The following is a 14425-nucleotide window of genomic DNA, read 5'->3' on the forward strand; positions in this document are numbered from 1 at the left end:
GCCGGGGCAGGCTCCGGGAGATGTGGAATTTGCGACACAACTGCCCCAGCAGTATCCTCCTCCTAGGACTCCAAGAGATGGCGAATTGGGGCGCCACGCCCTGGTAAGGCAGTGCTTGTTCACGGCTGCCGACTGGCCTCCCCAAGGCTGTCATTCTCAGCGAGTACTTTAGGAGTACCTTAGATCGGCACATTCTCCCATTGAAACATTTTTGTTAGTGGAGACAAGGGAGATAGTGGCAAGGATGCAGGGATCATCACAGCCACTAGGGATTTGTTGAATGACCTTGGGCAAATCACTTCCCTTCTCTGGGCCTGTAGTTCTTGGCTCAATATGAGGGAATAGATTTAAAATTATGCCCCATGTAATACCCCTGTTTTTACCTCTAAACAGATTTTTAAAGATGGTCTTTTCCTAATTTGTGGAAATGTTTTAACAGAATGCTCTCAATATTTTTCGCCCATGTGATTCTTAGATTCATGTGAATCTAACACAAGAAGGTGTCTGATATTGTTCCCAACAGGAACCAGAGCGGCAGGGCTAGATGTCCTCTCACGAGACTGCCCTGTGAAGGTGCTGTCACTTTTGATGAATTATCAAGACTTTGTAGTGGGTGTTGTACTGGCCAAAGGATAAAGTGGAGACTCCCTGGGTCGAATGTGTTGGTGAGGCACTGAATCTGATTGCTGAAAGGTGATTCAGCTGCACATTAGGCGTCAGTTTAGGGTTGTCTAGGCTTGGCATCTAAAGGGAGTGCCTGCTGTACCTGAAACCTCATAGGTCTTCTCTTCCGAATTGTTTTCAAGGCCTTGGGGGTACAGAGGCTTAGAGAAAATACATAGTTGTGCCTCAGACTGATGGGCCTCATCTGTTTAATGGAGAAACACCAACCACACTCAGTCTGGGCAGCATTTTAGAGCTCCGTGGTATAACCACTATCTAGCTACATGTGGCAATTGAGCATTTGAAATGTGGCTAGACTGAATTGAAATGTGCTGTATAAAATACACACTTAATTTCAAAGACAGTATTTTTAAAATGTAAAATATTTCAAAAATTTAAAACTATGGTTTAAATATTTTAGATATATTGGGTTAAATAAAATATATTAGTAAAATATTTCACTTGTTTTTTGACCTCTTAAATGTGGCTACTAGAAAGTGTTATAATGCTGTTAGGAAGTGCTGTTCTAGAATACAGAATGTGGCTGCCCTGACTGGCGTGTGACTATGAGATAGTTGCCTGACTGGAGACAATGAAGGCTCAGGCCAAGGTAAGGAGAGGGCTGACAGGGAAGAACTGGCACAACTAGAGCCGAATGTTTGGGGGAGGTATATGTCTGCCAAAAAATGAATATAATTTCAGGTGACTCAGTCGAAGTGGAGGGGTCAGTTTCTCTTGTTCTGCCCTGCTCATATCTAGATAACTCTTACTTTTCCTTTAGGTCAGGGGTCTTCTAAGCCAGAAAACCTTCCCTGACTTAAGTGCACTCCCTTCTATGTTTGCACAAATCTCTTTAACTTTACCTCATTATAGTAAAATTATGTTTTCACATTTTGCCTTTATACTCAAACCTCCACCAAAATATTGTGAGCTCTCTGAGGGTAAGGACTTTGTCTTATTATCGTTATACCTGGAGACAGATTAAAACAATACAGTGTTTGTGGGGACCAGGGAAAAGGGGAATGGGAGAGGCTCCTCTGGTTAGTCTAAAAGAAACGTATCAGGCACCTACTTGAGTCCTTATTTGATTTATTTCTGACCATGAGAGGGGTTGCTGAGATGTCCAAAGATGTGCAAATGGCAGGATCTGGCGCACCATAGTAGGCAGGGGAGTGAAGATTTCTGACCTCGGGTCTTCCTAGACCTTCAGGTCACACGGGAGTTGTTCTGTTTATAGACAGCACTGTTCTTAGTACCCTTCTTCCTCTATTTTCCTTGCTTCCTTATAACTAGGTTTCTCTACACCCTTCCTCAAAAAGAGTGACGTAGGTCCAGGTGTACCCTCCCACCTGGCCTGGGTCCTCTCACTTCTTAGTAAGGCCTGAAAAATTCCCTGGTGGGGGATGGTTAGAAAAGGAAGAGGAACCTTCTTTGTAAGTGTGGAAGTCAGAAGGGGAGGGAGCAAAGTGACAATTTATGTATCTGGGACAAATATATCTTGGACCCAGGTTTTGCCATCTGTCCGCATCCCCCCCATGCCCTTTCCCCTCCAGTGATCAAATAGCTCTCTGGATGCCCCTTAATTCTTTCACCCCATCCATTCTGATCTACCCAGCATTTGCCCAGGCAACACCAGTCCAGGAGAACAAATGGAGTTATGCACAGCATTGGTGATTTCCTTGTATTGTGCCTCCAGTGGTTATGGCTGGAGACACACACATCCTTCCAGTTATTTCTGAACATACCCTGGAAATGTCTTATGAGCTCTCTTCTTCATTGTGTCAACCTGCTAGGATGCTCCCTCCTACTCAGCCCTGTTTAGTGGGATTTTTCAGCCTACTGTAAAGCCTACTGCTGCCTGTAAAGCCACCTAAGTGCATCACTTGCTGGTGTTCACCATGGTAACAACAATGTATGGGGACAGAATATGTTTCTAGAGCTGCTGGTGCCACTACTTCTGACAAGTTACTGGGGTCCCTGAAATAAAACACCACAATGCAGGTGAGTACCAAAGTGGGGAGAATTTTTAGTTCCTTTTAGAGGTGCTAAATCAGTATTGCCGATTTCCCAGTATCTTAGAATACTTAATGAAAACAGGTCAGGTGCGGTGGCTCACGCCTGTAATCCCAGCACTTTGGGAGGCCGAGGCAGGCAGATCACTTGAGGTCCAGAGTTCAAGAACAGTCTGGCCAACATGGTGAAACCCCATCTCTACTAAAAATACAAAAATTAGCAGGGCGTGGTGGCGGGAACCTGTAATCCCAGCTATTCAGGAGGCTGAGGCACAAGAATCACTTGAACCCAGGAGGCGGAGGTTGTAGTGAGTTGAGATCACGCCACTGCACTCCAGCCTGGGCGTGTGGTGGCTCATGCCTGTAATCCCAGCACTTTGGGAGGCCAAGACAGGCAGATCACTTGAGGTCAGGAGTTTGAGACTAGCCTGGCCAACATGGTGAAACCCCGTCTCTACTAAAAATACAAAAAGTTAGCCAGGCGTGGTGGTGGGCGCCTGTAATCCCAGCTACTCAGGAGGCTGAGGCATAAGAATTCTTGAACCCAGGAGGCGGAGGTTGCAGTGAGCTGAGATTGCACCATTGCACTCCAGCCTGGGCAACAATAGTGAAACTCTAGTCTCAAAAAAAAAAAAAGAAAATGAAAACAGTCCCTCATAAGATTTTCAAATAAATGAAATACCACATAACTCATATTGTTTTATTTTTATTATGACATTAAAAATCAAATAGTATCACTAGGTTTATAATGAAAAACAGCAAACCCTGTCCCAACCCTCTACACTCTCAGTTTCTACTCCCTAGATATAATCTCTCTTCTTCCAGCTACCTCTTCTGGTATTTATCTCCGTATTTCTAAATAGCATGCTTATACTACTAGTTCTTAATTTTTCAGTTTGGGCCATTATTTTACTTTTTGTTATAGGAAATACGGTATGTATTTATACCCTGAAGACTGCTAATACACACATGTACTTCTCCATCTTCCATCCTTCTGTTTATCTATATCACCCTATATGGGTAGAGTACTATTCATTATGCTATTACAAAGGTACATAATTGATCCAATTAGCATAATATATTTCCTTTCTTTTGATTGAGTTAACTATTGCCTTTCTCCGTGCAGCCTTGTTAAGTACCTAGCATTCAAGTGTCTATAATCAATTTATTCCAAACTCTCCTCTCAAAACATTGAAACACATCAAGTAGTCTATCAGTTTATTTTTTAAATTGGAGACAACTCTCTAGGAGCCCATCATCCTCCTTCACTCCAGACTAGTTTTTCTCTAAGCTTACTGCGCAGCTTTTGTACTGAAATAATTTTATCCTTTCTTCTGTTTTCCACTTCTTTTTGTTTTTCTGAAAGATTTCCACTTTCCAGCTTTTCTGCTGAATTTTAAAATTTGTTATGTTTTAAATTTACCAGAGCAGTTTGTCAACCTCTCTTTTAATTAAAAACATTTTTTATTTTTGTAATTTAAAGTTTTATTGTAAATTGACAAGTACAAATTAGATATATTTATGGGGTACAAAGTGATGTTTTATGTATACAATGTGGAAAGATTAAATCAAGCTAATTAACATATCCATCACCTCAAATACTTCTTTGTGGTGAGAATACTTGACATTTACCTTCAGCAATTTTGAAATATACAAAACACTATTAGTAACCATGCTATACTATTTATCTCAAAAAATGTATTCCTTTTATCTAACTGAAACTTTGTACTCTGACCAACATCTCCTTGTTTCCCCTACCACCTACTCCTACCACCCCTTCCCCCTGCTCTCTGGTAACCATCATTCTACTCTGATTCTATGAGTTTTAGTTTCTACATTGGGAATCATGTGACTTTGTCTTTCTGTGCCAGGCTTATTCCATTTAGCATAATGTCCTCCAGGGAAGCACTTTCTTGTCCACCCCCTTCCCCTTTTTAAATAGCAGTCTGTTCCATTTGGTGGATGCGGTATCTTATTACTCTAAGAATATTTCTAATGTTTTCTTTTGTTTCTTGAATTGTCTGTGTTGAATTTTTAAGACTTTGTTTCTGTTTTGTGTTGGAAGCTTTTCTTAAATATCTGGAGATCCTTGGCCATCCATTTGTATGTAAGAGTGGGGCACTAGAAAGCCGATAGAAAGTTCTGTGTACACTGGCCAGTAAGGTGGCTCACACCTGTAACCCCAGCACTTTGGGAGGCCGAGGCAGGCAGATCACTTGAGGCCAGTTCAAGACCAGCCTTGCCAACATGGTGAAACCCCATCTGTACTAAAAATACAAAAATTAGCCAGGCATGGTGGCACGTACCTGTAATCCCAGCTACTTGGGAGGCTGAGGCATGAGAATTGCTTGAACCCAGGAGGTTGAGGTTGCAGTGAGCTGAGATGATGCCACTGCGCTCCAGCCTGGGCAACAGACCAAGACTCTGTCTCAAAAAAAAAAAAAAGGAAATTCTGTGTACATACTCAGGACTTGTAATTAGTAGGACATACTGCAGTATTTTTCAAACTTCTGGTCGCAAACCCATTAGTAGTTTGTGAAATCAATATAATCAGTTTTATTTCCCCCAAATGACAGAACAGAATAGAAAACACCACCTCAGAATACATCATACATAGAAAGGGAATTATTTTATGAAATTTTGGTTTCTTACACACACATATCATATATACATATTATGTACTGGTTTGGTCCCATAAAATGGGAGGTTTTTTTTTTTTTTAATTTTATCTTTTATTGTGGGTGTTTCTTCAAAGAAATTTGAAAAAGTACAACTTAGGATAATCAAGGAGATCTGCAACTGTCAGGACAGGTAGGTCTTTTCTCTTAGAGAGGTTAAGTTCTGGCTGGACGCAGTGGCTCATGCCTGTAATCCCAGCACTTTGGGAGGCTGAGATGGGCAGATCACGAGGTCAGGAGATTGAGACCATCCTGGCTAACACGGTGAAACCCTGTCTCTACTAAGAATACAAAAAATTAGCCGGGCATGGTGGCACACGCCTGTAATCCCAGCTACTCGGGAGGCTGAGGCAGGAGAATCATTTGAACTTGGGAGGCGGAGGAGGTTGCAGTGAGCCGAGATCGCACCACTGCTCTCCAGCCTGGGCGACAGAGCAAGACTCCATCTCAAAAACAAAAAACAAACAAAAAAAACAGAAAGGAGGTAAGTTCTGGAGTAAAATTCTCTAAACTTTTGTCTGCCTGCTAGTCTGATAGACAGTGCTCATTCATTCAGATATTTGTTGAGGACTTACAAACACTGTTCCAGGTTCTGGATATACATCAGACAAAACTGTCTCCTGGGACTAGATTCTAGTGAGGGAGATAAACAGTAAGTTATATAGTATTTAGGTCTTGTGTTAGGTAACACAGCAACGGAAGGGAAAGCTGAACATATATATACATAGATGCTGGTAAGAGGGTGGATGTGGTAGATGAATGAAATGGAAAACAAGGTCATCATCTGACAGTGAAAATGGGGAAGGAAGGGTTGGAAGAAAAGAGAAGGTGTGAAATAATTTAGGACACAGCACAGCAAACTATAGACTGTGGCCAAATCCTATTTTGGTACAGTCCACAAGCTAAGAATACTTTTTTACTTTTAAACAGTTGGGAAAAAAATTTAAGATGCTATTACATCATAGCATGTAAAAAATAAATGCAACACAAATTTCATTTATTTACATATTGCCTCTGGCTACTTTCATGCTACAGTGGCAAAGTTGAATAATTGCAAAAGAGACTATGACCTGCTATGCCAAAAATATTTATCTGGCCCTTTACAGAAAAAGTTGGCTGACTCCTGATCTAGGAAGATGGGAAGGTATATAGAGTAGGGAAATATGATTATCAGGCAGCATTAAGGCCTGAAGGTTATGGACATGAATTTAAAGTAAGACTAATCAGCATAGTTGCTGCACAGAAGTAGGTACAAAGGCAAAGAGCTGGCTTTAAAGTTGTGATTTTGCAAAGTGAGTGTGACAAAAAGGGGTAAACTAAGTTAAAAGTACATGCAAGTTACATGATTATAATGATTGATCCTGGGATTTAAGTTGATTATGACAGGAAGAGAAGGAACTTGGAGATTAGGGACAATGAAAAGGTGGTAGGGAGTGTTGGAGTTAAGTTACTAGATGTCTGGAAGATAGACAGTGGTGGTCAGATAATGAGATAGATCATGGAGGGGTTACAGTTTTTGGTAATAATGAGATAGATCTAAGGTATGACTGAGAGTGAATGGATGAGAATAGTAGAGAACAAGGTCAGTGGAAAACTATTCAAAGAACCTATAGTCAGCGTGTTGAAACAATTATCCCTGTATGTGATTAAAAATCGCCAAGAGTTAAATCAGGAGTAGTGCTGCGGGAAATGAAATGAGCAATGAACTAAACTTACTAAGAAATGAGAGGGGATGACCCAGGGTTTGTAGATTTTGTACATGATAGCAATGAAGAGATATTATTTGATTGTATGCAACTCAAAGCTGAGAGTCTTAAGGGAAGATAGGAGACATGTCTGGAAGCAGTAATGAGGAACAAGAACATCATCTACCCCATCTCCAGGACCAGTAATAGGAGGACTGTGGGAGAAAAAAATCACCTTGAGAGGGCTGCAGTGAAAGCAGTATCCTAAGATAACAGCCAAGTTTCAGACTGCTGGGATCCAAGCCAGGGAAAGGTTTCTGACTCTTCAGAATGCTGAGCTTTAGGCTGGGCACAGTGGCTCACGCCTGTAATCCCAGCACTCTGGGAGGCCAAGGTGGGCAGATCATTTGAGCCCAGGAGTTCAAGACCAGCCCAGGCAACATGGTGAAATCCCATCTCTACACAAAATACAAAAATTACCCAGGTTTGGTGGTGCATGCCTGTAGTCCCAGCTACTCAAGAGGCTGAGGTGGAGAATCACTTAAGCCCAGGAGGTTGAGGCAGCAGCGAGCCATGATCACGCCACTGTACTCCAGCCTGGGCAACAGAGTGAAACCCTGTCTCAAAAAAACAAACAATGCTGAGCTTTAAATCCCTAAATTCAGCAGGATGTCTCCCCTCAGCTCCCAGTTGTTCTTGGTGGCTCCAACTAGTTCATCTTCCCCAGGAGATAACGAATGAACAAATGAATGAGTTTATAAGGGGCGAGGATCTCAGGACTAACTTAGTTTATAATCTTTCAAGTAATCATCTTGTTTTTAGCCCTCCACCTACTCCCTCTTGCTTTCCAGATAACTGATACCTCCAATTCCTAAGCCTTTTCTGGGGTTCTATGGCACAAACATGCTTGCTTATTGCTAGTAACACTCCTCCAGCCCCCGCCCCAGACTTCTGCTTTCCCTGGTCTACTCAGTTTGTTCCTTGTTTTTTGCTTTCCAGATTCAAAGATTTTGTTGACATTGCCTGGATGCTGCCATCTTTTCTCTCATATTCTTTGTCCTTACATCATTTAACATTCCTTTACTGTCATTTTAGTGGCATTTCAGGAGGAAGCCATGTTTCCAGTCCACTGTTCTTTTTTGTTGTTTTTGAGACAGTCTTACTCTGTCACCCAGGCTGGAGTGCAGTAGCATGACCTCAGCTCACTGCAACCTCTGCCTCCCAGGTTCAAGCGATCCTCCCACCTCAGCCTCCTGAGTAGCTGGGACCACAGGCATGCGCCACAACAACCGGCTAATTTTTGTATTTGTAAGTAGAGATGAGGTTTCTCCATGTTGGTCAGGCTGGTCTTAAATTCCTGGCCTCAAGTGATCCACCCTCCTTGGCCTCCCAAAGTGCTGGGATTACAGGCATGAGCCACTGCACCGGGCCAATCCACTGTTTAAAAAGTTGTCAACAAGAGTTTTGTTAAGGGGTCAGACGTGTCTGACTGGTTGACTTTTCCCAGAATGCTGCTTAGTCCCTGAAAATTCCCTATGGGTCCACCCACCAGGCTTCTGGTATCCCAGTGGTGGAAACAACCTAGGCTGATTCTGAGTTTTCCACTGCATTTCTTCTTCTAATTGTCACTCTTTTCCATTCCTGCCCTTTCTCTCATCCCTTACCTGCTGATAATGAATCTTATCATTTCTAAAATTCCACTCTCCTGGGGGCATCCACAGCTGGATCGTCTTCTTCACTGCCATTCCTCAGGCCTTAGAACAGGTCCCCTTCATACACCCTTGTGCTCCAACTGGTATTTATGAAACCTGTTCACTTCAATATACTTTCAGGCCAGGCTCACACCTATAATCCCAGCACCTTGGGAAGTTGAGGCCAGTGGATCACTTGAGGTCAGGACTTTGAGACCATCCTGGCCAACATGGTGAAACCCTGTCTCTACTAAAAATACAAATATATATATATTTGTGTATGTGTATATATATAGATAGATAGATAGATAGATGCTAGGCATGGTGGCATGTGCCTGTAGTCCCAGCTGCTCAGGAGGCTGAGGCACGAGAATCACTTGAACCCAGGAGGCGAAGGTCACAGTGAGCTGAGATCGTGCCACTGCATTCCAGCTTGGGCAACAGAGCAAGACTCCATCTCCAAAATATATCTGATCTATATATAGATCTATATATAGGTATATATAGATCTCTTATGAGAAACTCTTATGAGCTCAGTTTCTGCAGGACTGGGTAATTGCCTCCTCATTATGGTCAGCTCCAACATCATTCAGATTCTCTGTCCTTACCCATTTCCAGAACAAGCAGGATGAAAATCACTTATCAGCATAGCACCCACCCTCAAGCACAAGGTTATCCGATGTTTTCAAGGAGTCCAGCATTTCATAACAGAACCCCCTGATTAGTTTGCTAACTGATGAAAGCAGAGTTAAATTCCTGTTATGCAGGCTTAGAGTACAGGAGATTCTATGTCCCCATTTCCTCTGTCCCCCAATATGTCCCTTGGCAAACACAAGTACCTCTACTAGAATAACCATACTCCCTCTTCCCAACCCACTTCTCTTGTTTAAGGGAACTGGCAGTGTTTGTGTATGTCAACAGCATCGGAGTATCTGGGTTCCCTGGAGAGTAGATTTTCTGTATTAATTACAAATTGGGGGGTTACTCTGGCTCCAGTAAAAGCAATACCAGGATTGAAGTCCCCTCTCAGATTATTATGGTGGTTGGGATTTGCTGGAAGAAGCATAGGTCCAGAAAAGAATGTAAAAAAAGGTGCTAGAAGGAAAGAATAAGGCCTATAGCATGAGGCTGCCAGAACCTTTGGACAAGTCACTATCTAAAAGCAAGTAAAGACCCAGCTTTTTGTCCATTCTAGTCAGGCACCTGGTGGCGTCTTTCAGAACATACTGGCCCGGCGGTGGCTCATGCCTGTAATCTCAGCACTTTGGGAGGCTAAGGCAGGAGGATCACTTGAGGTAGGGAGTTCGAGACCAGCCTGGCCAACGTGGTGAAACCCCGTCTCTACTAAAAATACAAAAATTAGCCAGGTATGGTGGCGGGCACATGTAGTCCCAGCTACTTGGGAGGCCGAGGCAGAATAATCGCTTCAACCCAGGAGTTGGTGGTTGCAGTGAGCTGAGGTCGCACCACTGCACTCCCGTCTGGGTAGCAAAGCGAGAACCCATCTCAAAAAAGAAAAAGAAAAAAAAAAAAAAAAAAAAAAGAACATACCACAACCCTTTAATAAAACGGTCTCTGAGAAAAACAGCTATCACAATGTCCATGTACTTGACACCATGTGAGAAACAGCCTCCAGTAAGTCATTGGCCAGACAGGTGAGTATGAAATAGGATAACACTGTATTATATATAGCTCAGGATGCACTGAAAATAGAAGTTTGAAGCAACAGCTGACAGAAGAGTCTAAGCGATAACACACAGACTAGTTTGTCTCTGCTTCTTGAGAACAGCAGCCTGCAACCTTCAAACAAGCTCATAATGCATGAGTCAACAAGAAGCTATATTTGATTCACAATGCCACTTTAATAAAGATGCCCTAGAATCAAAGAACTTGGCATGAGAAATTATGCCCAGGCTGGGGTGCAGTGGTGTGATCATAGCTCACTGCAGCCTCTGAACTCCTGGGCTCAAGGGATCCCCCTGCCTTAGCCTCTGGAGTTGCTGGGACTACAGGTGCGCACCACTGTGCCCAGCTAGTTTTTAATTTTTTTGTAGAGGTAGGGTCTCGTTATGTTTCCCAGGCTGGTCTCGAACTCCTGGCTTCAAGTGATCCTCCCACCTTGGAATCCCAAAGTGCTGGGATGTGCTCAGTATTAAATGTCATGAAGATACTGTTAAAATAATAATTGTGCTCAATAGTTGTGTTTTTATACTATTCTGAGCCTTAGGTTTCTTTTCTGTAAAACTAAACAATACTACCTTCTTTGCAGGGGATAGCATAGTCCCTGGTTTATAGTAAATGCTTTCCTCCAATTGAGTCAAGATATACTTCTCTGCTACCTCCATCTATTAGAAATGCTTGCCTTCTGTTACCAGAAAAACAAACACTTTCCACATGACAACTCTGAAGACGATAATCATACTACCATTGCGCTTTTCTGGATGTGTCACAAATTGTATACATGTCCCTGCCTTACAAATGACATCTCCTATACACAGAGTCCTTAATATTGCTACATTCAATGTATAATCAACTAAAACATCAGTATCATCTTAATGTGAATTTCTGTTAATCCAAGTTCTCCCCCACTATGCAAGTGCAATAAATATTTTAAAATGAAGGGGTGTGTGTGTGTGTGTGTGTGTATATATATATATATTTTGTTGTTGTTGTTGTTTTTGAGACAGGATCTTGCTCTGTTGCCCAGGCTGGAGTGCAGTGGGACGATCTCAGCTCACTGCAAGCTCCGCCTCCCGGGTTCATGCCATTCTTCTGCCTCAGCCTCCTGAGTAGCTGGGACTACAGGCGCCCGCCACCAAGCCCAGCTCATTTTTTGTATTTTTTTAGTAGAAATGGGGTTTAATCGTGTTAGCCAGGATGGTCTTGATCTCCTGACCTCGTGATCCACCTGCCTCAGCCTCCCAAAGTGCTGGGATTACAGGCGTGAGCCACCGTGCCTGGCCAACAATATATATTCTTTTTTTTTTTTTTTTTTTTTTTGAGACGGAGTGTCGCTCTATCACGCAGGCGGGAGTGCAGTTGGGCGATCTCGGCTCACTGCAAACTCCACCTCCTGGGTTCACACCATTCTACTGCCTCAGCCTCCCGAGTAGCTGGGACTACAGGCGCCCGCCACAACGCCCGGCTAATTTTTTTTTTTTTTTTTTGTATTTTTAGTAGAGACGGGGTTTTACCGTGTTAGCCAGGATAGTCTTGATCTCCTGACCTCGTGATCTGCCCGCCTAGGCCTCCCAAAGTTCTGGAATTACAGGCGTGAGCCACCGCGCCTGGCATATATTCTTAACTCTGTGTAAATTTTAATTTGTTGGTTTCATTCTTTTGAGATGATTATGAATATTGATTCTGTCACTCATTGCTTAAGGACCAGGCAGGTGAACCACTTGACATTTTTTATCATCAGAATAAATTGACAAAACAAAATCTTTTGAGGTGGAATGGCAGTATCTTCTGAGTAGTAATTAAACCATAATTCTAGATGGTGATAACCATCGTCATAATGAAAGCATGTTGCTTGTTGACTATTTAACCATGCTGTTTAAGTCATATTAAAAACATCAATACTTAAAAGTTTCCATTATCTTGAAAATACATTTATTTGAGATGCCATTTGGATAATGACTTTAACTATATATTAAGGTTCATTCAACCCTTTCCTTTTCCCTTCCCAAACCTCTCCTATTTGTTTGAACTAAAAATATTTCTTTTGTTTGTTTGTTTGAGACAGGGTCTTGCCCTGTCACCCAGGTTGGAGTACAGTGGCTCAATCATGGCTCACTGCAGCCTAGACCTCCTGGGTTCAAGTGATCCTCCTGCCTCAGTCTCTTGAGTAGCTGGGACTATAGGTGCACGCCACCACTCCCGGCTAATTAAAAAAAAAAAATTGTATAAAGACACATGCACACGTATGTTTATTGCAGCACTATTCACAATAGCAAAGACTTGGAATCAACCCAAATGTCCATCAGTGACAGACTGGATTAAGAAAATGTGGCACATATACACTATGGAATACTATGCAGCCATCAAAAAGGATGAGTTTGTGTCCTTTGTAGGGACATGGATGCAGCTGGAAACCATCATTCTCAGCAAACTATCGCAAGAATAGAAAACCAAACACCGCATGTTCTCACTCATAGGTGGGAATTGAACAATGAGATCACTTGGACACTGGAAGGGGAACATCACACACCGGGGCCTATTGTGGGGAGGGGACGGGGGGAGGGATAGCTTTAGGAGATATACCTAATGTAAATGACGAGTTAATGGGTACAGCACACCAACATGGCACATGTATACATATGTAACAAACCTGCACGTTGTGCACATGTACCCTAGAACTTAAAGTATAATTTAAAAAAAAATTTTTTTTTAATTGTAGAGAAGGGGTCTTGCTATGTGGTCCAGGCTGGTCTTGAACTCCTGGGCTCAAGTAATCCTCCAGCCTCAGCCTTCCAGAGTGCTGGGATTACAGGTGTGAGCCACGGTGTCCAGCTATATTTCCTTTTCTAGAAGTGTTCTCTCAGACTGTTGACTGGCCCACCATAAAAGATGGTTCCCGTATATGAAGCTCTGAGTGACTACCATATGCCAACCACTCTATATGAATTTTCTCATTTGACACTGTGAGATAAGCACTTTTATTACTTCTGTTTTATAGATTACAAAACCAAGCTCAGTGAGGTTCACTAATTTGCTCGACATACAGTCAATAAGAGACACCTGAAGGGCCAGTAGCAATGGAGGAACAGAAGACCCTAAGAGAAAAATGCTGATGCAATTAGACTGTACCTGGTCTCCCCCACCTTCCAGACTGGGGCCCTGACACAAAGACTTTGTCAGACAAGCACAGAGAGGGGAAGATTTCACTTTATTGTTATATCAGTCTCACAAATAAACCCAACACAGCCAGAAACACTGAAACGATAAAGAGCCAATGCAGAGAGGCCTGGCAACAGGAGGAGGGAGGAATCCAGTTCGCCGCCTCCACGTCCCCAGCCTGGACATATATTTCTATTACACAAGAGTGAGGGCAGCTGACATACCAGGCAACCCATTGTATAGACACTTTGAGCTAAGAAATAGAAAATTGTACCAGGTAGGGTCTGTGCAGGGCAAGGAAATAGAAAAAAGTCAGAAAACGTTATTTTCCCAAATGAGTCAGGCATGGAAATATCAAATGATAAAAACAACATTTTTCAAACTCCCTGTATTTCAGATAGACATCTAATAATGAATGAGACAGGTTTGGTACTTCATGCTACTGCCTATTTTCAGAACTATGACATGGGTAGACACCCTTTCTCCCACACCCTCAATCTAAGGTACCAGAATTTTTTAGGACTCCTGGGAAAAACTGACCTCACCTTCTTACCTTCCCAGCCCCAAAAAATTAGACCCAGTGCTTCCTCATGCACATCAAGGAGATGTGGGCTAGGAGAGTAATCAACTTGGAGGCATTTAAAGAAAGTTAATGAAGCTCGAGACTTCTCATAATTGTCTCAAGACATTTTTCGGAGCCTCTATCAAGCCTGGGATTTAAAACATAATTATTTGGTTAGAAAATTCAAATGTTTTGACTGCATTAAATGAGATTATATCTGAAGCTGAGTTCACCCCAACTATTTCAATTCCAAAACTAGAAAATTATTGACTAATCTTCAGAGGCCAGAAGAATC

The 14425-nt window shown here is 42.5% G+C and overlaps 1 long non-coding RNA gene across 2 annotated transcripts; it reads left to right on the top strand.

Annotated features, from left to right (window-relative positions):
• The first annotated feature begins 29 nt into the window (after window positions 1-29).
• Window positions 30-11349, top strand: LOC110741225. Of its 2 annotated transcripts, XR_002517083.2 has the most exons (3): window positions 30-1273; window positions 2457-2664; window positions 10999-11349. It is a non-coding gene; the product is annotated as an uncharacterized LOC110741225 (long non-coding RNA). The 2 variants fall into 2 exon arrangements; XR_002517082.2 differs by having other exon boundaries at window positions 30-2664.
• The last annotated feature ends 3076 nt before the right edge of the window (window positions 11350-14425 follow it).

The sequence above is a fragment of the Papio anubis genome, chromosome 12 (genome assembly GCF_008728515.1).
Source record: "Papio anubis isolate 15944 chromosome 12, Panubis1.0, whole genome shotgun sequence".
NCBI classification, from domain to species: domain Eukaryota; kingdom Metazoa; phylum Chordata; class Mammalia; order Primates; family Cercopithecidae; genus Papio; species Papio anubis.